The sequence below is a fragment of the Crotalus tigris genome, unplaced genomic scaffold (assembly GCF_016545835.1).
Source record: "Crotalus tigris isolate CLP2741 ecotype Arizona unplaced genomic scaffold, ASM1654583v1 scf7180000017614.5298720, whole genome shotgun sequence".
Lineage (NCBI taxonomy): Eukaryota > Metazoa > Chordata > Lepidosauria > Squamata > Viperidae > Crotalus > Crotalus tigris.
In genome coordinates this window covers 5,133,519-5,158,268 of record NW_024096513.1, presented here as the reverse complement: position 1 = coordinate 5,158,268, position 24,750 = coordinate 5,133,519, and the positions used below count along the sequence as shown (strand labels likewise).

The following is a 24,750-nucleotide window of genomic DNA, read 5'->3' as shown; positions in this document are numbered from 1 at the left end:
CAAAGATATGCAAATACTTGAACCCTGTGGAAGAATGGAAGAGATGCTGTAATGCTCACTAGTTGTGATGATCCTTCCTCTATGAAAAGGATATGTTTCTCTCCCAGTGCATATGGTAGTATTTTGCACATTAGCCTTCTTGAGAAAGTTATAAAACAGTTACTTTTTGTTGTTGTATTGTTCACAGACTTCATATGTGTCTTGTAACAGCCATAATGTAATGTTTTCTTCTTTCTTTTAATACTTGGACTTAAAAATATATGTCCTCTCTTCCAGATGTGGCAAATTGATAGCATTTGAAGGAGAGAGCCTAATCTACAGGTAACAAAGCTTCAAATAAAGCCACCTGTAACTCGCAGAGAAAGGTTGACTGAGGGTGGAGCCACTGGATATAATATCCCTACAAATTTACTAATCTTAGCTGCTGCAAAATGAAGATTATAGTCATTCTGATTTCTGGATCAGATAAATACCATGTTAGTTTACCGTGTGGTGTGTGGTCCTAAAGGAAGGGATGTTTAAACTTGTACTGTTGATTAGATTTTTTTTCCCCCTCAAAAACCAGATAGCATGTTAAATTTCAAAAATGCTATTATCGGGCTACATTGGTATTAAATACTTGTGATTTAGTAAATAGCCAGTCTGGGAGACAGGTCTTATGCACAACAAATACCATAAAGGACAGAAATGGGGGAATTTTAATCACAGAGCAGGGGGTGAGGAAATGTGGTATCCTCCACCAACTTTCTTGAGGTCCAACCATCATAACTTATGTTAACTCATTGTGGGAACTGTGTCCCAATACATCTAGAGCAGTGGTTCTCAACCTTTCTAATGCCACGACCCCATAATACAGTTCCCCATGTTGTGGTGACCCCCAACCACTTATACATCACTGGGTGCCAGGGGCGTGGCCAAAGAAAAGGGGGGGGAAATGGCGGACAGCCTTGTTTGGTGACCCTCGTGAAATGGTCGTTTGACCCCAAATGGGGTCCCAACCCACAGGTTGAGAACCACTGATCTAGAGCACAGGACAGTTCTCAAATAACAGAAAGAAATCATGAACAGAGGTTAATGTAAGCCTAAAATTCATGTGAGTTCCATATTACTGTCTTCTCTATGCATTTGTTTACTGGGAAGGGGAAAGCAAAATACCTTGATGTTCTCCTTCCTCAATCTCTTTGTTTCCACTGAGGCCAACTGTTCGTTGCTACTATCTCTTACTCATAATGTGATAGAGGGTAAATTAGCAAACAGAGATGAAACCTGAACAGCAAAGTAGAAGGTACTCAGTAGTAGATTGCTTACTAGGAGAGAAATATACCTTGGCAAGCTTTGATGCCAGCCATACAGTAAGATAATGTCTATTTTGGTCAGTGACCAGATAAAACAAAACATTTATAACTAAATAAAGCAAAGAGAGAGGAAAAACAAGCCAATCCATCCATGTAACCAAACAAAAGTGAATCAGGTATGAGGATGTCAGCCATATATAATGTCAGTTGTTTGTATGCATTCACAACAGCTGTACAAAACTTTGCTACGTTATGGGCGATAACATTTTTCTTGTCTGATGAGATGAAATTGACATGAAGTTCCTTAGGATAATTTGGTGCCTATAGCACCATAAAGTAGGGAGGACATAATCTCAGAATTTTCAGTTTTAATTTAAAAATAAATAAATTAACAGTTCTTTAACCCTTCTAGAACTCAAGGTGTGTGGCAAAATAATGTGGCTATACTATCCTATCTATTTTTAGAATCCAGTTCCTTCTTTTCAAAATTTTTAACCTATGTATAATACTGTACTGCCTGGAGAAGATTTTTTTGAAAAACAAACCTACAATGACAAGGATCTATTAACTATTTATGTACACCTGGATGGATGTAGATGATTGGAACCCGGGTACCTCTTAAATATTGTATTTCGTTGTTGCATTTTTCCTTACCATTGTTGTTAGTTGCCCAGAATTGTGTTTCACAAGATGTATAAAATAAAATTTAAAAATGCAGTCTTTTGCTTAATTAAGCAGCCTACATTTATTCTCCCCTCCCCCTCCCCCCCAAAAAAATGTAGGAAGAAAGACAGGAGCTAGCAATATTTTTTAAAGTTATATTTCCTGAGTTTCTGAATATATATATATATTTAATCCTGCCTGTGCAAGCAAACAGTGCCCCAGAGTTAACTGCTTGTTTCAAAATAAATTACATCAGCAGAGAGACTCTTGGTTATGGTTAATATTGTTTATCTAGGTGTGTCTGTGCAAAGAGTGATTTATACCGAACTGCTGAATTACCTGAATTGTTACTCAGCTTCCTGGTGAATGTGTAATATGAGGGGAAGAGGACTAAAATTGATTGCAGGACAATGCAATTAGTTAAAAACAGGGGTAGAAGGGGATCCAGTTTCTGTACATGCAGTGTTGACAAAAGGAAGAATTTACAGTTTTGCTCATCTCCTTCATGTGACCACTCCTTTTTGGACTGACAGACTGATTACAATGTCAGGATGGCACATAGCTTCCCAGATATCAATATTTCTCCATGAATTGTAAACAATAGAGCTTCCATATTTTGACTTTGAAAAAAGAAAACAGCATGGTGAAATCTTTATTGTCAGGCACATGCATATAGGTTGATTTATTGTTGCCCCTTCCTACAGGCACACTGCAAATGCTTATTATTCCACTTTTCATCACTTCCCCTGTAGCTAACAAAACAGGTTTCAAAAGTCACTGCTACATTTAAATCTGGTACTTTTAATCTATTACTTGTAATAAAACTAAAAGCCTCTGCCTCCTAAGCAGGATTGTGACATAACATCAGATCTCTTGGCAACTTGAGTGTTTGCTACATAGAATAACAGTCTTTGCTACTAAAATCTGGAGAGAGAGAGAGAGAGAGAGAGGGAGGGAGGGAGGGAGGGAGGGAAGGAAGGAAGGAAAGGAAGGAAGGAAGGAAGAAAGAAAGAAAGAAAGAAAGAAAGAAAGAAAGAAAGAAAGAAAGAAAGAAAGAAAGAAAGAAAGAAAGAAAGAGTTGTTTTGCATTTGATTCCCCTAGAACATTAGGATCTTTATCTATGGAACTCTGGGATATGTGAATTTTATTTTATCCTCCCTCCAAAGCATTCTTCTTTTAAAACTTTGCTGTAGGAACATTTTATATAGATAGGATTTGTTTGTTTGTTTATCAATTTCTATAGTCTCCCATCTTAAGCAATTCTGAGCAGCATAACAACTTGTTGTTGTTTTCCTCCTACAGGTTTTGAAACTTTTGCATCCAGGAGAACCAACAGCAGCGCCAAACGTCTCTCATCGCATGAGCCCACCCAATAAGTTATCTTGATGCTGCACAAAATGCCTCACAAGAATATATTACTGAGAGCTAGCGTCATTTGAGAACCACAGCAAAATCTTGTCAACAAACCACCCCTCCCTTTGCACCTGAAATAACTGAGCTCCTGGATAGAATTCCACGTGGGTTCTTCCTTCATTAGTCTACACTCAAACACCCGTTTGCCTGAAGCCATGTTTAAGAAGATATTTATGAAATCGCATTGACAGGCATGCACGAAACAATTGGTACATCCAGAACTGCAACATTCCCAAGCTAAGAGTAGAGATTTTTCAAATGGCAATCCTGTCTGTCTGGGAGAGTCTTGGTTTTTGCTTGCTTTTCTTAGTTGACTGAAATAAACTGCTGAGGTGGGAGAGCTTGAGCATTCAAGACCAAGATGACAAGTGGTGAGTTGGTGCCCATTTTAGTAGATCTTGTGACATTTTAGGATGCCTGCTGTCTCATTGCATTTGGGAAGTGTCTAAACTGGGCTGTAAAGGAATGCAAAGTATTTTATTAGCATAGTGTGAAATACCATACCCAAAGAACCTGTTTATGCAGAATTATTATTATTATTATTAATAATAATAATAAAGACCTACAAATAGAAATAGAAAAACTGTGGCAAAAGCAAGCAAGGGTAGTACCAATAGTAATAGGCTCCTTGGGTGCAATCCCAAACTGGAACACCACTTGAACACCATTGGCATTGACAAATTCGCTATTAGTCAATTGCAAAAGGCAGCCTTACTAGGAACTGCTTCCATCCTGCGACGATATCTGTAATACCATCAAACATCCACATCTGCCTATCCCAGGTCCTGGGTAAGGACTCGATAGGTAGACAAAATGCCAAATTCAGTCTGAACATCTGGCTGACTGTGCGATGATCCATAGTAATAATAATAATAATAATAATAATAATAATAATAATAATAATAATAATAATAATAATAATAATAATAAAGTTGGAAGGGACCTTGGAGGTCATCTAGTCCAACCACCTGCTCAGGCAGGAAACCCTATACCATTTCAGACAAATGGCTGTCCAGTCTCTTCTTAAAAACTTCTAGTGTTGGAGCATTCCCCACTTCTGGAGGCAGGTTGTTCCACTGGTTAATTGTTCTAACTATCAGGAAGTTTCTCCTTAGTTCTAGGTTGCTTCTCTCCTTGATTAGTTTCCATCTGTTGCTTCTTGTCCTGCCTTCAGGCGCTTTGGAAAATAGCTTGACTCTCTTCTTTGTGGCAGCCCCTGAGATATTGGAACACTGCTATCATGTCCCCCCTTGTCCTTCTCTTCATTAAACTAGACATACCCAATTCCAGCAGCCTTTCCTTATATGCTTTAGCCTCCAGTCCCCAAATCATCTTTGTTGCTCTTCTCTGTACTCTTTCTATAGTCTCAACATCTTTTTTACATTGTGGTGATCAAAACTGGATGCAGTATTCCAAGTGTGGCCTTATCAAGGCATTGTAAAGTGGTATTAATAGTTCACGTGATCTTGATTCTATCCCTCTGTTAATGCAGCCCAGCATTAACACTGGCCTTTTTGGCAGCTGCAGCACACTGCTGGCTCATATTTAAGTGATTGTTCACTAGGACTCCGAGGTCCCTCTCACAGTTACTACTATTGAGCAAGGTACCCCCTATACTATACCTGTATATTTGGTTTTTCTTGCCTAAATGTAGAACCTTACTTTTTTCACCATTGAATTTCAATTTAGTCAGAAGGAATATGTTATAAGAACACCAAAAAAAAAATAATAATAATAATCCCAGAACATACCTAATCATAATGTTAAAGGGCCCCAGATCTGGGCTACAAAACCCTGGACAGCTACTAGATGACAGCAAAGGGTTTTCTCTATCTATTTGATGCCTAATTCTTATTTTTCTGAGGATCTCTGAATCTAGTCCTTTGTCCTACTTTGCCTAGCCTTCCTTCAAGAAAAGGAGCTCAAGAGATAAGATAGCTGAAAAAGCAAGTCTGTTTGTTACAGAATTTACTGCCAAGGCTGGCTTCCTAGAAAATACCTGCCAAGCCATGCCTACTTCTAGCTGGATTGGTCAATGGGGAAGGGAGTTGTGAAGTTAAGAAGCCTGGTCAATTCTTTTCTCATGCAAAGGCTCATAGGTTGTTAGTAACATTCTGGAGAGCGTGACTCGGCACACTTAGTTTGTCAACATTGTGGTTTTTGATCCATTTAGTGGGATTGTGTACTATCATAATCCTCTGTATATAGGTAATGGTTGACTGGATAAAGCACTTGTGGGAACACGCTCACCCTTAGCAAGTTTTTTGCTTTGCTTCGGTTTTACAAAAATGCAGATGATATTAGACGACAGCGAGACGATAGCAAGAAGCTAGAGTTACTATATCCTTCTGCTACCATCTAATGGTTGTCCAGAATTTTGCATCTAAGTTTAATTGTAGCTTTCATGGCTCATACTGAGGAAAGATGTTACCTTTTGGTTTTTTTTAAAAAAAAAAACCAATTAATTACATCTTTAATAATGAAAAAAAGGATCAAGGAAAAACTTTGAAGAAACTTCCAATCACAACAGGATACTTGGTAGAAAACATATGGTCCTTAGAAAACACTTTAATTAACTTTTGTTCAGCAGTTAAGCAATAAACTAATATATCTGAGTTTGGTCTAATGGGTTGTGAAACATTGGCGGAATATATAACCAGCATACCTAGGAAGTATAGCAAGTGGTAGGTACTTCAATAGTCTTTAGCAGGATTGTCTAACCTTGGCAACTTTAAGACTTGTGGACTTCAACTTCCAGAATCCCCTAGTCAGCCATGCTGGTTGGGGAATTCTGGGAGTTGAAGTCTACAAGTTTTAAAGTTGTCTAAGTTGGGTAGCTCTGGTCTATAGAATTTATCCTGGCCAAGTGCAATGTATAAACTCAAAGCTGGTAGTTTAACCAACAAACCATGGTGGTAAAAATTGTGGTTTGGTGCAATAGGCTACCTTGTACGAGGATTTATGCTGCATGAATAAAACTACCATTCAAAATTTCCCTTTCAGTTTGCCTGGTTGCCCTCCACAAACCTCATAATCACTGTTTTCCTAACCACATCCCTTTCCCTGAGTCTTCTGAAGTTTCTTCGCTTATTGTACTTCTTTTCTGGCTCAGCTTCATTACCAGCTTTGGATTTTTGAAGAAAAAAAGAATAGTACGAAGTGATCCAGAGCTGTCCAGGTGTTTATTCAAAAGCTGCTGAGAAAATTATTCCCAAGATTTTTCTATCCTGTTTGTCTATCCTCTTCCTCAAGATGGTACCTGTCTCTTTCACATGTGCAGCACACATATAAAAATAGGCAGAGCACCTGACATCCTGTCTTTTTGGAACATCCCTGAATACTAGTTTTCTAAATCATGCATGGACATGGAAATAATTGCTGTTTTCCAGTTGTTGTTAATGACAGGTGATTTATTTATACCTCTGCTTCTTTAAATCTCATCATTATACAGCCATAGCATTTAGGCTTCTACATCACCCCATAGTGGTATAGAAGCCTAGGTGGTTTACAATGTAATCTTTATTTGCATATTGACCCCAACAATCTGGGTCCTTATTTTTACTGAGGACTTTTTTGTCTAGCAATTTGTTAAAGGTAAGGAAGAGAAGCTGACCCACAACCAGCAAATGATGAAATAGGCAGTGCTCATGGGTTCAGCTATCTACTCCAGACCTTTCAAAAATGAATCTAGCTGTTTAGCACATCTGCCCTTTTTATAGGCCCTCTGAAGGTGTAAATGTGCCGAGTCATAAAGAGATACTTATGAAAAGTTCACAAATATGTAGCTCTAGAAAACTAGTGTTTTTGCACATCCAAATCTTTATCTGGGAGCATTAAAAATAATCCAGAAATCATGTTTGTTACTGATCTCATAACAGAGTTTGGACATGCAAATAGTCACACTGGAATTCTTCAAATGACACACATGGATTTCCCTTTTACTCTTATTTACGAAAGATATATTTTAAAAGAAATGTTTCTTGAAGAGGTTGAGCAGCCTAGGACTGTCCTGGCCTGGAATAGCTGTGAATAAATCTTCTGATATTGTTGACATTCCTATGAATGCAACAGAGAAATAATTTCATTTAATTTAATAGAGCTTATTTCCCTGCTCATGGATTGCCATTTGGCATATAGGTTGGAATTTCAATGAAAGAGCCTCCTTTAACCATTAACTCAGTGTCATTTTCACAGGCTAAATCACCTTTATAGATACAATAAGGTAGTCCTCGTTTAGCAACTACAATTATGACCAGCAACTCAGTCACTGAGTATTTCACTGTGGAAAAATCACATGACCATGCCTAGAATTTTACTTCATCTTTCCTTTGTTTTACAGCATCAGAAAGGTACAATTCCAAACAGTCAGGTGAGGGATGGTTTCTAGAATTTGACTCATGAGGAAACTAAGTAAAAGGGCAAATCATATTACCCATTTTTCCCACTCCCCCACCCCTTGGAATGCTTACCCTGGAGGAGGGATAATTAACAAGAAGGGAAATAGAGAGAAAGGGATTACAAGATTACAAGAAAGTAAGCAGGCACACAGTGGGGAATACACATGGAAACGAATGTGCTAACACCTGCTGTTTTCCTAACAAGTTGGTGGCTGTGAGCCTGAAGTCCTTCAGGACAGTATTTCTTAACCCTGCTGCCAGGGAATTATGGGAGTTGAAGTCCATATGTCTTAAAATTGCCAACATTGAGAAACACTGCTTTAGGAAGCAAACAAAAGCCTTTAGTTTGAAACTGGTTAGTGTCTTGTCAGTTTCAGGCAGCAGCTGCAGCTGGGAGAGTTCTAATCAACTAATTAAGATCATAGAGTTGAGCTTACTAACTTGTGGTTAGCATTTTTAGAGAGGAAAAGTGGCTCAGGAAAAGCGAGCTTGTTTGGGGTCACACAGGACAACACCTACTGATTGTAATGACAAGTACATGACTAAAAGACAGACCCTGCAAAGGTTATAAATGCAGATATTGGGTGCAAAGGTACATTTTCATCACAGTCATAACTGTGAACAGTGGCTGTCAAAGGCAGTTACTAAATGAAGGCTACCTTTATTAATAATTGTCCTTCTGTGAGTTTACTCATTTTCTCTCTTAATTCCTTCTCCAATACTTAGGAGGGAGAGAGGATGCTTCCAGGGGTTTTAAAAGATTTCCTGAATATGGCCTGCAGATTGTGCTTTTTGCATCCCTAATCTGCAAATGAGGAAGGAGTGTGGCAAAAATCACATGGGAAAATTCAGTAAAGTACCACTTTCTCAATGCCACCTCTAAGAAGGTTTTCTGCATTTATAATAAGCATCTTTGCTGTTTTCAGGTCTAATGTTTACAAATGATTAGAAAATAGGAATATCTTAAAACTGATGTAACCATCTGAGCCATAGTAAACAGCCCAACCAAAGAATCCCAAAGACCTCCCCCATCCACCCAGACAGGCAAGACACCGGAATATAAACTGCTATATAAACTGCTAGCAAACAGCACTCCTTACTAGCACTGATGATGTTACCTAGTTAGGGCAGGGCTTTTCAACCAGTGATACGGGTACCACCTGTGGTACGTTGGCCCCCTGCTGAGCCCTGAAGAAGCACCAATCAGCTGGAAAGCAGCACTGATCCTGGTGCTTCTGCTGAACCCAGAAAAAGTGCCGATCAGCTGGAATGTTGCAGCATCTCCAGGGTCTTGTGATTTACATTCAGATGCTTGGCAACTGATTCATATTTATGACAGTCAGTGTCCCAGGGTCATGTGAAGTGACCAAACCCTGCTGCAACTACCAGCAGACAGGGGAATAAAAACCAAACACCCCCCCACTCCACCCCGCTGCCAATCCTCAACAGAAATGCTCACAACAATGAAAACCGGACAGGAGGAAGAGCGCAGCCGGGTGGGCAGGCAGGTGTCTTGCTCGGCTGTGTCTTGGGGGGAACTTTTTTCAGTGCCATTGTCACTCTGAACAGTCACTAAGCAAACTGTTTTAAGTCGAGGATTACCTGTACTTTATCACTTTTTTCCTTTTTTTTTTTTTGCTAGGCGACTGGTGGTACTCGGATATTGCCATATCCTAAAAGTGGTACAATGGGTGAAAAGGTTGAAAAGCCCTGAGTTAGGGTAACGAAATGTCTGCAAGAAAACAAGCAAGCTCAGAGAGCACCAAGGACCCCTGATATAATCATCGGCTGGACCATAAAGTAGTTTAGCTGACTAAATAAAATTGGACTTCCATCTCTATATGTCCCTCTTTTCAGTGATCAAAAGAAGTGTCAATCTCATCCAAAGGATCTGCATTTCCAATGTGAACCCCACCGCCATGCTTTCGGCTGAGTTGCCTTATCGGGATGAAATTAATGCATGTCTCACTTTTTCCAGCACAGCTAATAAAAGATGTGGTGAAACAGAAACAGTTGCTGCAGGGGATGACTTAATTTGTGCCTTTGCCCTGCCTTATTTGAGGAATTTTACCTGCAGGGGCTAAGGAAGATAACCTTACACCTTTGTTCTTGCCACAAAAAGTCTGCTAGGGAAGAAAAGTTGAAGTAGATGCATAGCATGTTTTGATTGACCACACAACACGCTTTTCATTTGCAATTATTTCTGGAATTTGATTTATATATCTGCATCGATGCACACACATAGCAGAGGACAAATATGAACAACCACAAAAGCATGTATGTGTCACTCTGGCCAGTCTAATGAAAGAAAGCATTACAATGTCACAAGGCAATTCCAATCAGTTTGTACAGTACATGGTTGCAAGGGCACAATGCTATTTTCATCATTGTGACCAAGTTGCAACAGCTTGCAGGCACCCAGGGATGCCTATTTGTCGTCTCTGTATCTCTGTGTGTTTCTACTTTCCCCTCATATTGTACACAGTATGTATGTTTTTGTGTGTATGTGTACATTGGGAAGTACAGAGTGAGCTATATATGGCACACTCTCGGTCACGTGATCAGGATGCCTAATACGGAACAATTGGCAACCCATTGTCTCTTCATAAGAATATATTTGGAGATTTTTTTTTCTTTCTTTCATCATAATTCATGGCCAGATTCAGCCTGTTTTTTTTTTAAACTCAGACTTTGTTTTCCTAACTTCTCCTTCCACATCAAATTTAGTCTCCTTCTGCTCCGTTTTCAGACAGTGGACAGAATTTTGAGCTCATATCCATTTATTTCCACCATATCACTGGAAAGCATAAATAAGCATTCTAATTCCAATAAACTTGCTGCACATATCTCTTCAGTTTGCCTGGGCCCTTTACCTTTAGACTCGCAGGGGTTCTCAACCTTGGCAACTTTAAGGCTTGTGGATTTCAACTCCCAGAATTCCTCAGCCAGCTTTAGAGACTGTCGAAATCTGTGTGTTTTCAGGGAAGGAAACATAGGCATTAAGTCCTAAAGGATTCAGTGGCACATACTCCTAAGCACGTTTGCCTAGAAGCAGCTGAAATTAATGCTGGAAACTCATACACACACTCCGCTTTGGTTTAGCCAGTTTTCACAGGGATTTCTTTAAGCTGAACTTTGCGAAAGATGCCGTATTCGAGTTATCTTTGGAAAAGAAAAAAGGCAGGGGAAGTTTGGAGATATTGTGAAGTAAGTTAGCAGTGAAGGATTTCTCTGGGGAAAGACCTGGCCTGCCCACCTGGCATAACCAAAGGCCTTGCGACTTCTCATGTATGCATCAGATACTCCATTCACCTCCTGCATGGGGGTAACTAAAGTTGAGCCCTCGCTGCTGTTAAACATACCTCTTTGTGCTACTGCAGAGTTACTGGCCTGGTTTCATAGCTGATGATATAAGGCCCCCAACAGGTATTAATTAACATTCTCATCTCCTATTTTCCTTTTCTTGCACAGGGGAAGTTATTCAGACCCCGCTGATTGAAAACTTTTGAAGGCATTTCAGATCACTGGTTTCTGGGTCCCCATCCTGCTCTTTCCAAGGGGGTGGAGCGAAAACATTCCTTAATTCCCAAGGAAGTGCCAACTACTCTGGCAAAATGAGATGTTGAATGATACATCCAAGGCAAAAAGAGCAGCAGCGAAACCAAACCTTTAAGTCAGGTGTTACATTTTCACAGCACAATTCTTAAGTATCTTCAGATATCACTGTATAAATGAAGGGGGGGGGCTTCCATAAAGCTCCCTGCCATACTTAAAAGTTCCATTGAAAATAATACTGAATAACTAACTGTCACACATGTATCATATGTGAAGCCATTTATAGAGACTCTAGAAAAAACTTTGTCTAGGTCAGTGGTTCTCAACCTGTGGGTCAGGACCCCATTTGGGGTCGAACGACCATTTCACGGGGGTCGCCAAACAACGTAGTCTGCCATTTTTTCCCCCTTTTCCTTAGCTTTGCTACTTCCTTTTATTCTATTGGCTTTTGAAAACCAATAGAATAGACCACGGGTCGGCAACCCGCGGCTCCGGAGCCGCATGCGGCTCTTTGAGCCACCTCCTGCGGCTCCGGAGCCTTCTCCGCCATTTTCATAGAGAGAGAGACAGACAGAGACAGAGAGGCACTTGTGCTTCCCTTCTCTCTATCTCTCTCTCTCTCACACACATGCAGATTTGCCCCTTGCTCCCGATTGGCCCTGCAGCCGGATGCCCTGCCCCCTGGTGGCCAGGAAGGGCCTTTCCGGGGCTGGCCCAGTCCGAGGTGCATGTGGCCAGAGAGCCGCGCGGGGAAGCCCCAGGATCGATGCTGGGAGTGGCCCAGCAGAGCCTCCGTTGAAAGGGCCAGCCCTCCCGCAAGCTGCGGCCCTAGTGGGCCAAGCAGGAGCAGACCCGGAGGTGGAGGGTGAGTGGGGAGGAGGGAGGGGGCTTACCTGCACCAGGCGGAGGGGCAGCCGAGCCGGCCTCGTGTCTCCCTGGGCTGGGCAGCAGGCCTGGCGGGGCCAGCGGCCGGCAGGGGCATTGGTTCCTGCCCTTCCCCGGGCCAGGCGGTAGGCCCAGCGGGGGCAGCAGCCGGTGGGGGCATCGGTTCCTGCCCCTCCCCGGGCCGCTGAGCCAGCCTCGCGTCTTCCCGGGCTGGGCGGCAGTGGCGGCCGGCAGAGGCATTGGTTTTTGGCCGTCCCCGGGCCGCTGAGCTGACCTCGCATCTTCCCGAGCTGGGCGGCAGGGGCGTTGGTTTGTAGCCGTCCCCGGGCCGCTGAGCCGGCCTCGTGTCTCCCCGGGTGGCAGACGGCGGGGATATTGGTTTCTGGCCGTTCCCGGGGCGCTGAGCCTGCCTCGCGCCTCCCCGGGCTGGGCGGCAGTGGCGGCCGGCAGGGGCATTGGTTTTTGGCCGTCCCCGGGGGGCTGAGCCAGCCTCGCATCTTCCCGGGCCGTGCGGCAGGCGGCGGGGGCATTGGTTTGTAGCCGTCCCCGGGCCGCTGAGCCGGCCTCGTGTCTCCCTGGGCGGCAGATGGCGGGGATATTGGTTTCTGGCTGTCCCCGGGGCGCTGAGCCTGCCTCGCGCCTCCCCGGGCTGGGCGGCAGTGGCAGCCGGCAGGGGCATTGGTTTTTGGCCGTCCCCAGGGCGCTGAGCCAGCCTCGCATCTTCCCCGGCCGTGCGGCAGGCGGCGGGGGCATTGGTTTGTAGCCATCCCCAGGCCGCTGAGCAAGCCTCGCATCTTCCCGGGCTGGGCGGCAGTGGCGGCCGGCAGGGGCATTGGGTTTTGGCCGTCCCCGGGCCACTGAGCCAGCCTTGCATCTTCCCGGGCCGTGCGGCAGGCGGCGGGGGCATTGGTTTGTAGCCGTCCCCGGGCCGCTGAGCCAGCCTTGTTTTTTCCCGGGCCAGGCAGCAAGTGGCGGGGACATTTGTTTGTAGCCGTCCCCGGGGCGCTGAGCCTGCCTCGCGTCTCCCCGGGCTGGGCGGCAGTGGCGGCCGGCAGGGGCATTGGATTTTGGCCGTCCCCGGGGCGCTGAGCCTGCCTCGCGTCTCCCCGGGCTGGGCGGCAGTGCGGCCGACAGGGGCATTGGGTTTTGGCCGTCCCCGGGGCGCTGAGCCTGCCTTGTGTTTCCCCAGGCCAGGCAGCAAGCCCGGTGGGCAGTGGGGGCATCGGTTCCTGCTCGTCCCCGGGCCGCTGAGCCGGTCAAATCAACGGACGTGGAGGTACTGCAGCTGGCTTTTTGATTCGCCGCAGACCTCCATTGACTTCCATGGGGATTCTTGGCAATGAATGGGGCTGATTGAAATCGCTTCAAGAAGCAAGCTGCAGAGACACAGAGAGCTGCAAATGATCTCCACAGGAGATGCAGCAAGGGCAGGAGACGAGAAAGAGTCCGCTATGTCTGTGCACAAGCCCCGAAAGCTTTCTTCCTCTCCCTGCCTTTCTTGCTGGCCCTCTGATGTAAGCATCTGCTGGGTTTCCTCAACCTCCCCCCCCCCCGTTTTATTTTAATCCCACCATCGCCTCCCTCTTTCGCAAAGTTGACATTCCTAGGACTCGTAGCTCGCTTCGCTCCTGGAGTCACTTGGCAAAGTTTGAAGGAGAGGCTGCCTGCTCCCACCTCCCACGGAGCAGAACTGCTGCTTCCTCACCTCCCAGCGAAAGAACCCCAGAGAGCTGGAAGGCGTCCTTTCTCCCACTTTCCGCTTCCCATCCTCCCTTTTCCAAGCACCCCTCCCAGAGCAAACCAGAAGCCTCAACTCCAGCCTCCTGCAGCAGGCTGAGATAGGCGAGCCCGAGCGACCGTCTTCTGCTGCCTCAGAACATTCACTGCAGCAGCTCTTTCTCTCCGTCGGCTTCCTCCTCCGCTCCCTGGGAACCTTCGCGCCAAAAGGCAGCAAGAAGAAAGTCCCAGAGAGGGAGAGCGCGGGGTGAGGGGAGAGCAGTCTTTTCCGAAGGGAAGAGAAGCCAGGACTGCAGAGCCGTTCATACCAGAGCTGGATGGGGGGCAGGGCAGGCGCACGTTTCGCCTTAAGCTCCTCTCTTCAATCAAGCCCTGTGTTCTATGCGCGTGCGCGCGCATGTGCGCGCGCACATTTTGCGGCTCCCAGGATTTTTTTTTTGTGAGGGAAATGGATCCAAGTGGCTCTTTCACTGTTGCAGGTTGCTGACCCCTGGAATAGACTCTCTTGAATAGAGTCTAATTCTATTGGCTTTCAAAAGCCAATAGGAATTGTCCAGGCTGTCTCTGCCCTGCTGAGCCCACCAAAAGTTCCATTCTGCAAATAGTGCTGCACCAGTTGAGTAGTCCTCGACTTACGACCGGTTGAGTAGTCCTCAACTTACGACTGGTTGGGGGTCGCGGCATTAAAAAGGTTGAGAACCACTGGTCTAGGTCAATGGTGACAAAGCCTATGGCACGCGTGCCAGAGGCAGCACTCAGAGCCCTCTCTGTGGGCACACATGCAGTTGCCCCAGCCTCACCTCCCTCCACGATCCCCACCTCACCAGCAGCCCCCCTGGAGGAGAGTCGTCCCCGAGCGTGGCCCACACGGAGCAGCACAGCCAAGGACATGGCAGCCAAGCAGCATAGACAAACTCTGCCCTCATTCCCCATCCTGCACAGTTGATGCTGCAGGGCACGGGCAGAGGGCATGGCTGCCATGGCACTGTTGGGCTGCCTGGGCGATCTGCGGTGGGCCCTGGAGGCAGTGAGTGGCCATGTGGGCAGGTGGGATGGGGGAATAGGGTGGGGCAGGGGCAGAGCAGTGGGTGGAGTGGAGGCGGGGCCAGTTTTTGGGCACTCGGTCTTTAAAAGGTTCACCATCACTGGTCTAGGTTGTCTAGGGAGATTCTCGGTCATCTAGGTCAGGGGTAGGCAACCTCGGCTCTTTTATGACTCATGGACGTCAACTCCCATGCTGGCTCAGGAATTCTGGGAGTTGACGTCCACGAGTCATAAAAGAGCCGAGGTTGCCTACCCCTGATCTAGGTCATGGTTGTCCCAACGGTGCTTTTTTCAAAAGGCAACTGGACTTTCTTTTTCTTTGAAGACATTTTGCTTTTCATCCAAGAAGCTTCTTCAGTTCCAGAAGCTTCTTGGATGAGAAGTGAAACATCTTCAAGGAAAAACAAAGCCCAGTTGCCTTTTGAAAAAGCACCTTTGTCTAGACTCTAGACTGATGGAGCAATTCCCTGTACAGGCAGTCCTTGACTTACACCAGTTCATTTAGTGACTGCTCAACATTACAGCAGCACTGAAAAAAGTAACTTACGACCAGTTTTTCACACTTACGACCATTGTAGCATGATCAAAATTCAGACACTTAGCAATTGACTTATATTTAAGACGGTGGCTGTGTCCCAGGGTCACGTGATCCCCTTTTGCGATCCTCTGACAAGCAAGAGTCAATGGGAAACCCAGATTCACTTAATAAAAGTTCGACTAATTTAACAACTACTTAACAACTGTGACAAGAAAAATCATTTCATTTTGCAACATAAATTTTGGGCTCAATTGTGGTCGTAAGTTGAGGACTACCTATATTTTGACTGCATCCTCTCTTTTTTTTCCCACTCATTCCATACAAGTAAAATGGAAGGAAGATTGTCACTTGCTTGTACAAATATTTGGTAGGAACACGTGGTCTCTCCCACCCTCCCATTTGTATACACACATACCATGCTTAGGCCAATGTACTTGCAACGCAGGCAGTGAGTTCTGCCATGTGCTGAAACGTCATTCGGGCACAGTGAATGCCAATTTGTTTTCCATTCTGGAAAATCTCCTGCCTCATACTACCAGGGTGGGCTTGGGCTGGATGATAATCACCTTGCTTTTCAGAATTGCTGCATTTAATAAACTGTGCCATCCACTCTCATCTGAAATACAAACTAATCGTTTTGCAGCAACCACCGAGGAAGTCAGTTAAATGTTGAATAATATTCTTTTAATGGGGAATAATCATGCTGACCTGGCAATGCTCGTTCTGAGTCATTCAGCTTCTACATATGGCCAGCACATGATCTGCATGCTGTGCCCTGCATCAGATTACTCTGTTTGCTTTGGGGGGGGGGGAAAGGGGTTCAGCCTGGGCGGTTCAGCCACCAGCATAAGATTTGTGATACTTTCCTGGAAGGAAGAGAAATCACAGGACATTGAAATAGAGAGGCATGAATGGAAATGACAGCAGAACAATATTATACCCTGTGCAATCAGTCTACCTGGCCCGAGCACCTTAACACAATCACTGTGCAGATGCCACTGAGAAGGTTCTCCTCGCCCCAAATTATGTTCTCTTGATAAGTGATTTTGCTACAGAGTTCAGTATCTATAGAGTATTCTTGTCTGCATTCCTGGTAGAGCTTAGATAGAATGAAAATTTACATCTGTGGAGAAAGTTGTTTGAGCTGAATTGGCAAGCTTTCCCAGTAATTAAAAAGAGATAGACGTGTTCAGCCTAGTGGAGAATGATAGACAGGATCTCTGAAGAACTGTCTTGTAGATGATGGAGCAGATTTGTTGCTCAGATGGGAAGCACTTGAAATAATGGCTTCGGACAACAAAGGTTTTGATTACATTTCAGGAAAAACTCCCCGACTGCACTGGTAGGCTCTTCAGCAATGGAAGAGAGTCCTGACTTCTTCATTAAGAGGCTTCCAGTAGTGATTTTAATAGCTATCAGGAATAAGATAAGATAAGATAAGATAAGATGAGATAAGATAAGATAACCTTTATTGTCATTTTTATATTGTGGGCACGATGGCACACATCAAAACTGAAATTTAGTTGCCCACCCTCAAAGTGAAACACATACATGACACACACCTAATACATACTATGAACAACATATGTATAGACTCACATCCCTACATATACGTAGCAAATAAATATTAAATATTGTTCATCTTGAATATATAATGGAAGGAGGAAGCTGTATGCTGTATGGAATGAAACTCTGGCTGAATCTGGATGTTCTGCTTCGGATACCACGAAGCCTCCTCCCAGAAGGTAACAAGGAAAACAGGTCGTGAAGAGGATGTGTAGTGTCCCAGATAATCTTGCAGACCCTGCTCAAGCAGCGCTTCTGTGCTATGTCCTGGATGGGAGGGAGGGAACTGCCAATGATCTTTTCAGCCATTCTCACCACTCTCTGCACCGCCTTCCTGTCTGAATTCTATAGTTCACCAGAAAGAAGTTGAATTTATGAGCATCTGCTGAGGGAGAGCAAGAGAAAAAACGAATGTTGTACTGCAAGCTCCATTGTATGCAAGCTTCATTTTTTTATATGATATTACACTCAGGTTTACAAGGGGCAAAGCATGTACTGAGTGTTGCAGTTCTCATTCTGTTGTCCTGATGAAATCATCAGAATCGGGGAAGCGCTGAATGGCTTTTACAAAAAGGGAAGTTGCACACTATATCCAATGCCAGCTTAGTCTGGAATAGCCTCGTAGATAAATAGACTTGTTAGCTATTGAATGAGATATACTAGGAAATCCTAGGGCTATAGATTAAGTTGGAAATTTATCCCAGAAGAAGGAAGGCATTGGCAAATCAGTTTTATATTGTTATAAGAAAACAACAACACATCCATGCAGTCATGGGGAGCTGGCTTAAAAGAGATGTTACCTTTTACCAACTCTATAGCTAGGTTTAAACACTGCAAAAAGCCATAATGAGATTTGTCTTAGCATGGTGTGTAAACCTGGATAATTGTATTTGTTACAATAAGCTGATTATGCACACCATGATTTAGCATAATCTGTAAGCCCGTCCTGTGATTGCAAGATGGATAGGAGTTATTTGCTATGTTGAAGCCATTTCAACAGCAGCTTACTTTGATTTTGAGAATTTAAGTTCAGTATTATTTTATGCCTTCTAGCGGTTATAAGAGCCATTATAGTTGCTTTGGATATTGGTTGCCATAATGTTGTGTGTGTGAAAAGGAAGGAATTATTTTCCTCTTTAAGGAAAAGGTGGAAGAGAAAGGATCAGAAAAAGGAAAGGAGGTGAGGTTGTTGTGCAGGAATACAAACTAATTTGAGGGCTAATCCACATGGAACTCCATTTCCATATGTCCTGTTTGCCATCGTTCGCTCCCTAGAGAATAAAATGGATGATCTGAAATTTGAGCTGGCCATGAACAAGGAGTGTATATCTGAGGTGGTGGCCCTTTGAGAGCTGTATGCAATGAAATTTCATTTTGATGTATGCCAATTGGTGTACATTCAAAGTGACAATAAAGTTGTTGTTGTTGTTGTTGTTGTTGTTGTTATTATTATTATTATATACTGTTTTGAACTGAATTAACTGATACAATCACATTCACATAGTCCTTGACTTACGATTCGTTGCTTAATGACTGTTCAAAATTCTGACAGACCCCTCCCCCAAAGGTATTTACGATCCGGATTTGAAGTTCCATGGCTACTCACCCTATGGTCATGTGACTATATTTAGGGTACTCGGCAACTGGCCTATATTTATGGCTGTTTGCAGTATCCTGCAGCCATTATAACCATGATTTATATTTTTGCTAAAAACTGGTGCTTACTTCTGATTGTTGGTAAAAATGCCCCATAGCAAACAATGGTTCACTTAATGACCAGCACAAAAATGGTCATTAAATCAGGTCACTCACAGAAGTAACCCACTTTACGACATCACAACTTACCACCGTAAGTCAAGGACTATCTGAAGGAGTTAAAACCTTGGACTCTTTTTCCATTGAGGTTTAGTGGAACTTTTTTTTGTTGAAAATCTAGGCTAAACAAAGAGAAAGGACTATATGTGGGAGAGAAAGAGGTCTGATTTTTGCAGCCATTGTTAGAAATACTGGGGGATGATAACTTCATACAAAGAAAATCTGTATAAAATGTTTTATAGATGGCACCTTTCACCAGCAAGATTAGCAAAAATGTTTAAAAATATGTCAGATAGATGTTGGAAGTGTAAACATAACATAGGCACGTATTACCACATTTGGTGGACATGTGGTAAGGCAAAGGCCTATTGGAAAAATATACATATGTGGTTAGAAAAAATATTGGGTGAACAAGTGGATTTTAAACCTGAATTTTTTTTACTAGGCATTATGCCTGAAAAGACTAATAAGCAGAAACTATATTTAATTTTACACATCACTACAGAAGCGAGAATAATTTTTGCACAATACTGGAAGAATGAAGGACTGCCATCAGAGGAAGAAATAATCAGGAAAATATTGGAATGTGCAGAGATGGACAGATTAACTATGAGGTTGAAAGATAAAGAAGATATAGACTACTGTCAAATTTGGAATTTATTTTATTCTTGGTTAGAGAAGAGAATGAAGGATTAGGAATTGAACATGTATTAGCATAGCAAACTCCAGACAACTTGTTGATTGGAAAAATTAACATATGTTGATGAAAAAAAATTAATAAATTTTTTTATAAAAAAAAATAGAAATACTGGGGGATATGTTCTACTGCAACACTGCCGATACACAGATTGCCCTCGACTTACAGCAGTTTATTCAGTGACTCTTCAAAGTTACAACGGCGTTGAAAAATGTGACTTATGACCATTTTTCACAGTTTGAGGTGATCAAAATTCAGATGGTTGGCAAGTGGTTTATATTGATGACCATTGCTGTGTCTCAAGAACATGTGATCACTTTTTGTGACCTTCTGACAAGCACAGTCAATGGAGAAGCCAGATACACTTAACAGCCAGGTTGCTAACTTGCCAACTGCAGTGATTCACTTAATAGCTGTGGCAAGAAAGGTTATAAAATGAGGCAAAACGTACGTAACAAATGTGTCACTTAACAACAGAAATTTTGAGTTCGGTTGTGGTCGTAAGTCAAGGACTACCTATACTGGAACTTCAACTTTCAGGACCTTTTGTATACAACCCTGCTCACTCATATATGTAGTTCCCATTAGATGTAAAACAAGCTGCCAAATAACCTATTCTTTTCTTGGCCTGCCATTGTATTTTTTTTTAAAAAATATTTTCGCACAAAGAGAACATTCCATCAACTGAACCTTCACACATGGTCTTAAGTGTTCCAATCCAGACTTAAGTTCATAACCCCCTCCTCTACAGTTTATAAGAACTAGGCCATAGTAGCAGAGAAAGGGGGGGGGGGCAAGATTGCTTTGAGAAATATGGTGCCACAGTGCCCTCGTGTGGGACTTTTCAAGCAATTCTTGGCAGCCCTGTTAAAAATGTTATATAATAAATCTAGGATGGGGTGGAAGAGTTTGCACAAAACGTTGGGTGATCTTTTTTACTGAACCAATATCTCTTTGTCATTAAACCACATACACACATTTCTCATTCTGGCAGAATAAAAAACAAAGTTTTACTCTATCAATAAGCAACTATTTTATGCTGTATTTCTAAAGACTGTCTCAGTTAAGAATGGGCAGATCTCTCTATTTTGATTTCTGCCTAGTTCTTACTGTTTTGACTGGAAGTTGATTTTGGCCTAACTCTTTGGCCTTTCAAGGACAAAGGTTGTTGATCAGTTGGTGAATGCCAAAGGCCCAAGTAAATTATTTCTCTTTTGCAGAGTAAGAGGAGAGGATCCTTTTGCTACCACAGGGCAGTGATTTGTTTGTTATAGAAATTGTAGAATATTTCTATAGAAATTATAGAAATGTTGTTCTCCACATTTTTAGATCATTGAATCTTTAAGTTGCAAGGGACAATTTAGGCTATCACGTGTAACTCCTGCTCAGTGCAAGTTACCCCAAGTAAAAGAAATCCTACAGGCATCTTTCTAGCTCCATGTTTCTCAGCCTCAGTTTTGATCTAATGCAGTGTTTCCCAAACTTGACAATTTTAAGGCATGAGGACTTCAACTCCCAGAATTCCACAGCCAGCAATGCTGGCTGTGGAATTCTGGGAGTTGAAGTCCACATGCCTTAAAATTATCAAGTTTGGGAAACACTGATTAATGGACTGAAGGAGAACACATTAAACCCGCATACTGCATGTATCCTTGTGCTCTTTACTTCTAGACCTGTTAGTTTCAGCTGTCACAGCAAATATAAGAACTCCTCCTCCTCCTCCTCCTCCTCCTCTTCCTCTTCCTCTTCCTCCTCCTCCTCCTCCTCCTCCTCCTCCTTTTCCATTTTCACCTGTGAGGTGAACTAAGCTATGAGAAAATGACTATCTAAAATTTATCTCACTAGCTTTGTTAACTAAGGAAGGCGTAGAACTCCCAACCTTCCAGTTTCTACTCCAGCGTCTTAACCACCACACCAGACATGTCTATGGATATTCTCAGTCATCCAGGTCACGGTTGACCCAAAGGTGCTTTTTCAAGGGGCAACTGGACTTACTTTCTTGTTTTTCTTTGAATACATTTTGCTTCTCATCCAAGAAGCTTCTTCAGCTCTTTCGCTTCAGCCAAGAAGCTTCTTGCATGAGAAGTGAAATGTCTTCGGAGAAAAACAAGAAAGAAAGTCCAGTTGCCTCTTGAAAAAACACCTTTGGGACACCATACCAGAGAGGTTCTCTTTCCCTTGCTCCCTGCAATCTTTTCTTCAAAAGGCTTATTGCGTTACTTGAACGCACCTCCTCCCCCAGTTGCTTCTATCCCTCCGATCTGGTTCAGCAAGATGGGAATGCTGCGGGTGCCATCGGCCAAGGAATGCTGGTTGTCTGGGCCCAGCAGCTGTGCCTTTTCTACTGCAGCACCTGCCCTATGGAACATTCTCCTTGTGTATTTTGATGTTTACATTTGAAATTGGAATTATTTAAATACATTTTAAGGTTGCTTACTGTCCAGAGTCACTTGTTGAGATAGGAAAAGTAGCCATACAAATTGAATAATTAAAAAGTAATTCTTGCAGATGTTTTATTACCAGACTAGATAACACTATCAGATATTGGTAATGAAATGTTTGTGACAAAACAACCATGCTCAGAGAGCACCAAAGACAGTTCAACCCTGAGCTACAAATATTCTCTTCTACTGGTACAATGTGGCTATGTCAATTAAGTCAACAAAAGTTAATTTTTAAAAAAATGCTGATTCAAAGAAGTACACAAAATACATAAAAATACTGAGAATGAAACCACATATTTTCAAGTAATGGCTGAATAATTGATTTGTATAATAGTTTTATTACATTTGTTCATGTAATAATGTAACTATCAGAGGTATCTTTATGTAAATGGGGAAAAGCAATCACTGAGAACTCCGGAAATTTCTGTACCATTCAAAATGTTTGTCCAACAAAGTAGCTGAATTAGTGATAAGTTCCACCCATCCCAGAGGACAAAAACAATTGGTATAAAATTGGCTTTACATAGTTTAAAAAACAAAGGAAAGGCGTATGCCTGTTAGCCCTTCAAGTTAGATCAGATCAAGAGGCAGGGATAGCACAAATTCTATGTATGTCTATTATAATAAGATCTTCAAAATTTTGAAAACCTGGCCATATTGAAGTGGGGTAGTTTCAAGTTTTTTCTGATACTTCCTTCCCATGAATGTGCCGAGTTGCTCATTTCTTCCCTGTTAACAAAGTCTAATTCCTAAGAATTTCTCAAGGAAAAATACCCCTCCCCAATCTATTCAACCCATTGGACATCCAAGAACTGGGGCTAGAGAGGCCCTCTAGATCAAATCTCTATATGATTCTAAATCTTGCATGGTGTTCTGCTGATCAATATCTTCCAGAGTTATGGGTAGCATAAAATGAAAATAGGAGAACAAAAGGGGAGTGGGTGAGTTATATATGACACATTGAATTCCTCAAAGTTAGGACAAGTTAAAAATATTAAATAAAATAATTTGGGGCATATGGTTGCATTATAAAGTCAAATATATTGGCATGCTATGAAAGAGCGAGTTAGTGATCAAAATGTTGAACCAAAGCAAGGGGGAATTTTGCTTCAAATCCTTACTTGCTTAGCCATGGAAATCACTGAATAATTATCAGATAGTAACCTGGAAATGGGATGGAGTTAGGGTAGGAACTAGATGTGGTTGTAGGCTGGAAAGCCAACAGTGAAATCCTTAGATGAATCATTAACTTACTAATGGACCTGGGATATTTTCCAAAATAGAAGTGGCATCTTTTCCTGATTTAGACTGAATTTTGAGGGGCATCCCAGTAGCGGCATTGTAAAAAATTAAACTGTGGAATCAGATCAAAAAGCAAGTTTGATTGAGTTTACATTTAATTGGATTATACTCCAGTAATTTAAAAAATCTCCCTCTTTCAACATTTTTAAAACATCACAATTTGGAAATTTTTGGAACACTTGAAGATGTACGTGAAAGGTCTACAGAAATGAAGAATATATTATGATTATGGTTGTGATGATTTTGCAATAAGATCCAGTCTTCCTATTAAATCCAGGAACAGTACCTCTCTGAGAATAGAAAAATAGGCTTGCAAGACTACACCTTTTAGGCAACATGGCAAAAGAGAACAATGGCTACTATTTAGTTCAACATATCTGGAGGGCAATCAGTTAAAGAAGATTAAAATATAATGATAGTAGCAATATTTTCATATTATGATAAAACTTTCTGGTTCTACATTCCTTTTCATTAACAAGGTCAAATGATGTGAAGATCAAACTACATTTTTTCACTATTTTGTGACTTGTTATCGTATTTGGCAAGGAACCTGGGCCAAATGTATCCAGTTATCATGTGAAATAGTAGACTGCCTGTTGTCCTGTTGTTACTTTTCAAAAGGATGTTTCAAAAAAATACATATATTGTTCCACCATCAAGGACCAAACTCTTGTGATGGTTTTACAAGTAATACCATGACAGGACAATGAAGTAGCCACAGGAAACAGTGATATATACATTTCTATGTATTATATTGTGGATGAATGTATACTCAGTAAAAAGAAGAGGCCTGCCAATACTAAATGTTGTGGTTATTGTTGTTGTTGTCGTCGTCATCATCATCATCATCATCCCACTGTAAATTGTCAGTATTCATGGGTTTGTAGCTATGATTGCTATAAAAACTCAGGCTCATTTAGGGCAGCAATCTTCAAGCCACATCCTTCAGAAAATCCTGCCAACATGCTGAGATAAGTCCCTTGCAATAGTGGATTGAGACCTGAGACTTTTGAGTTATATAGTAGAACTGATATAAATTGTTATATATGTCCTTATTGCTTTGCTTAAATATTTGCTTGTCTTTTAGCATATGACAGATACAGTGTAAATATTCTGAATGGACTGATGTCCCTATTAAGCCAGCCCAACCAGAAAGCTTCATAAGTGAAAAATTATTCATGTTTAAAAACTCTAAAATGTAATTCCTGGCTATATATTGAGCCCAATCAATACTTTTCTGAGATAGAGAATAAAATACTAGCACAGATGAGCTATAATACAAGATAAATTCCTTGGCTGTTTTTCATAAGTATATAATATGTGTAGCAAATGTCAAGAGTACTGACCAAGGTCTCTGTTTTTTTTCCTATATTCCTGACTCAGCAAATTTTCCCCATG

General features: G+C 42.3%; 1 long non-coding RNA gene across 1 annotated transcript; it reads left to right on the top strand.

Moving 5' to 3' along the window:
* The first annotated feature begins 2,961 nt into the window (after window positions 1-2,961).
* On the top strand, window positions 2,962-9,803 carry LOC120300709. Its single transcript, XR_005554718.1, has 3 exons — window positions 2,962-3,148; window positions 3,262-3,743; window positions 9,412-9,803. It is a non-coding gene; the product is annotated as an uncharacterized LOC120300709 (long non-coding RNA).
* The last annotated feature ends 14,947 nt before the right edge of the window (window positions 9,804-24,750 follow it).